The sequence below is a fragment of the Cebus imitator genome, unplaced genomic scaffold, assembly GCF_001604975.1.
Source record: "Cebus imitator isolate Cc_AM_T3 unplaced genomic scaffold, Cebus_imitator-1.0 Scaffold388, whole genome shotgun sequence".
Lineage (NCBI taxonomy): Eukaryota > Metazoa > Chordata > Mammalia > Primates > Cebidae > Cebus > Cebus imitator.
This window is the reverse complement of record NW_016107703.1, coordinates 1,625,484-1,629,489: the sequence shown is the minus strand read 5'-3', so window position 1 is coordinate 1,629,489 and position 4,006 is coordinate 1,625,484. Positions and strand designations below refer to the sequence as shown.

Sequence of the window (4,006 nt, the reverse complement as noted above, 5' to 3'; positions counted from 1 at the left end):
GGGGAGGGGAGGGGAGGAGAGGAAAGGGAAGGGGAGGGGAGGAGAGGAAAGGGAAGGGAGGGAAAGTTTGTGGTACATCTCAAAACTTCTTAAAATTATTTCTCTCCTGGCCCCCTCTTTATGAATCTCAGTCCCCATTTCCTTTGGCAGCAGAATGGAAGCTGCCACTCAACTCTCTCATCCCAACTCCTCCTTCTCCACGTGTCCAGGGGAGAGGAGAGGAGGGGAGGGGAGGATAGGATCCCAGGCGCACTGGGATCTGGCTGACCCAGAAACAAAACTGAGGCTACAGGCTTCACTCAGCAAACTCACTTCATGTCCCTATTTCATGCCAGAAACTTTTTTGGAGCTGAGGATTCAATGGAAAGCCAGACCGAGAGGATTCTGCTCTCATGAGTTTGGAGTCCGGTGAGCAAGCCGTCAAAATGTGCTGTGTTACAGGCAAAGGAAAAATAAAGACAAGGAGAGCCTCGCTGCACTTTCTCCAGCGTGACTCTGGGCAATGGGTTGAGGGGACAGGAAAAGAATGGTATTTTTCAAAGTAAAACCACGATTCTCATACAAATATAAAACGGACACACACCAAATATTTGGTTTTATTTGTGAATGAATGAGGAAACCAGTAAGACATTACAATCAATTCAACAAGGATTCACACACGCTCATATACTGGCAATCAGAATGCTAAGATGAATTTACAGGCAGACATAACACTGGCCAATACCTATAAGGCAATAAGCGATTGCGTTCTTACAGCAGACATTTGCCTGCCTTTCAGTGGACAAGAATCATGTGCATGACTCTCTTTTCCACAACTTAAAAAGAGTGGTGACAGAGCTTAGGGACAACAGAAGGCCTCATAGACTCAGCCAAAGCAGGCAGCAGGCCAGGAAAGGTGAGCCAGCAGGACAACCAGAGACTGTTTTTATTTTGGTTTTTGCCATAGTACAATTTCACGATCTTCCTGGCCTGCCCACAGCAACCAGTCAGTCCTGAGTATGGCCAGGCCCCTGCATGTGGTGACCTGGCACCTGGCCTTGATCTTCAAGAAAACTGAGCCCAAAACAAAGGCACTGTCATGGGGGGAGGGGGGCGGAGGGTGGTCTGCAATCCGCAGGAAGAAGGAGTGGGGTTAGGGGGAGGAGATGGTGAAGAAAGGGGATGAATTCAAAGTGATTCTCTATGTTATTTATTTATGTATTAATTTTGAGCTGCCACAGATCACAAAGAAAACAGCCAATGATGACTGGTGAACGTGTCTCAGGGAGGCCATGGGGGCCCCTACACCTTGAGATGTTCTAAGGTGGGGAGGAGGGAAAGCAATTGGCCTGGCAGTCCCTTTCCATTGCTCAAGCCCCTGGCGTTTGCCCAAACAGAAATGGTTGGAGGGGTCAGGACGACGGGCGGGCTGCTCAGTGCAGAGGAGGGAGCCGGCACCCACTCTGGCTGGGGAAGAGCTGATGGCCCAGGGACCGGAAGGGGTGCGCAGTGGAGCAGATGGGGAGCGGGCGGCAGACCCAGTGAAAAGCGAGAGCCAGCACTGCAGCCACAGGTCAGGCATTCGATAGTCAGCGGTCATTTGACACGGTCACCTGGCCCTACTTATCCACTCATGATGTCCAGAGGAAGCATGAGCATACACGGCACCTATGTGATAGAGCGTGCTTCTTCCCATCCTTTCCCAGGTCGCTGGGAGCTGACACCCAGACGAATGCAGCAGGGACGAAACAGTGGTAAGCCGCCGCTGAGCTTCTGTCCTGGTGTAGGTCAGCTGACCCCACTGAGAGCCTACACTTACCCAGGAGAGAATCACACCTGGCCCTTCTGAATGCTGAGGTGCCTTCAGATTCTAATCGTAGCAGATGCCATGAGCTCTGCCCACATTTCTCTGTGTCTGTTGGCCATTTTTATGCACCTGATCCCCAGGTCTCTCAGTCCCAGCATCCAGCTTCTGAATTTTGCAGGGGGCTGCCCTCCAGTCACAGGACCCACTTTCCTGTGGCTCTCTGAGCTCCTGGAGGGCTAGGCTGTCTGGAAATTTACAATCCTTAGCCAGTGAATGACAGATAAGACAGAGAGTACCTGAGCACCGCCCCTAAACCCGAAAGGGACACCTTTGAGCAGTGACCAGTAACTTCCCAGTTCCTTCATGGGATGAAGCTGGAATCACCCCCAGCACTTGGCCTCCTCCCCACCCAGTACTGCCCGAAATTCCCATGCTGGTTTTCCAGGGAACACATCATTTATCCTGCTTCCACACAAATCCTCATCTTGGGATCTGCTTCTAGGAACCCAGACTGAGATATCAACCACTTTCACACCAGTGTCCAAATTCCATTTCCAACCAGGTGCCGAGGATGGCCAGGTGAGCAGCAGAGGGCGATGGCGGGAATTCTGAGTCAGCCTCAGGCACACGGTCACGCCATGAGTCCCAGAGTCAATTGCAAAACCAAGTGTGTAGTGCAATCCAACTTTTGGAAAGAAAAATAAATCCTTTACACATGACTGTGTAATAAAGAATTGAAACTTGCCTGGAGAGACCTGGCTTCTTCTCTCAGCTTCTGAGAAGTGGTCTCTAAGCCTTGGAATGTCATGCCTGATGAGAGGGTCTTGGTTTGCCTGGGACCTCCAGACCATACCAGAAAGCCTACGGTGAGATTTAAGTGGAAGTTGTGATCAGCTCACCCCCCAGGGTGAGTTGGAGACCACCATCTGCATGGGCAGTCAACCGTGGGGCCCCAGTAGAGACTCTGGGACACTAAGCTCAGGCGATCCCGCCTGGATGCCAGAAGTGACGCTGTTCACAGCTTCACAGGGAAGGATAGCTGGATGTTCTGCAGGTAGGACCTTCCTGAACTCTGGCCTGAGCACCTTTCCCTGGGTTGATTTTAATTTGTGTCCTACCCAGTGCTAAGTCATGACCATGAGTATAACAGCTTTCAGTGAGTTTTTCTAGCAAATTATCATACCTGAAGGTGGTTTTGGGGACCTTTACCCTTGCAATTGGTGCAAAACTGAGGGCGGTTTTGTGGATTATGGTTCCTTCTAGCCCTGCAATGATGCTGACTGTAAATTCATACAAGTATTTGTTAGACACTGGAATACTATATGCAAAATGCAGGAAGTGGATACCTCTGGGCTGTAGGGTCATGCACATGTGTGTATTCTTGTGCTTTTTATTTATTTTGTGCAAGACACTGTGATTACGAAGATGGCTGATCACTAGCAGCTCGGGATTGTAGCTCCCACTGAAAGCACAGAGAACAAGAGAATGCCACACTTTCAGATCAATTTTTGTTGCTCATGCACCAGGAGATTCCCAGCAGAGGAGCCCCATGGGTCGCCAGCGCGACTCTTGAGGCCAGTGAGGTGGTTTTGCTGCTGCCTTGGTGCAGCGGTTCTCAGTGCAGAGTCAGAAAAGCACCATCAATCTTAAAGCCGCTGTTTTGGCTGGCGCAGTGGGTTGCTCAGATTTTAGCACCGGGAATCAACAAGTTGGACGTCCATTCAGAAACCCAACCATAAAGATGGTAATTATAAAGACCATAGATGGATAAATTTATAACGAAGGGAAGAAACCAGCCTAAAATGGCTGAGAATACCCAAAATCAGAATGCTTCTCCCTCTACAGGAGATCACAGTTCCTCATCAGCAACAGAACAAGGCCTGATGGAGAAAGACTGTGTTCCATTAGCAGAGGCAGGCTTTAAAAAGTGGATGATAAGAAACTTCTGGGAATTAAAAGAACCTGTTCTAACCCAATGCAAAGAAAGGACTTTGAGAAAAGGTTTGATGAAATGTTAACAATAACACACAATTTAGAGAGGAATATAAGTGAATTAATGGAGCTGAAAAACACAACACGAGAACTTCGCGAACTAAGCACAAGTTTTAACAGCCGAATTGATCAAGCAGAAGAAAAGATATCAGAGGTCGAAGACCAACTTAATGAAATAAAACAAAAAGACAAGATTAGAGAAAAAAGGATAAAAAAGAACGAGCAAAG

At 48.8% G+C, this 4,006-nt stretch overlaps 1 long non-coding RNA gene across 3 annotated transcripts in view; it reads right to left on the bottom strand.

Annotated features, from left to right (window-relative positions):
- LOC108289015 overlaps positions 1 to 4,006 on the bottom strand; it is a 23,274-nt gene that overhangs the window by 5,135 nt on the left and 14,133 nt on the right. For 2 of the 3 annotated variants that reach the window (XR_001818950.2, XR_001818951.2), the window contains one exon: positions 2,322 to 2,471. The exons of the other annotated variant lie outside the window; for it this stretch is intronic. This is a non-coding gene — a long non-coding RNA (uncharacterized LOC108289015). The remainder of the gene's footprint in view (positions 1 to 2,321; positions 2,472 to 4,006) is intronic. 3 annotated transcript variants of the gene reach the window in all.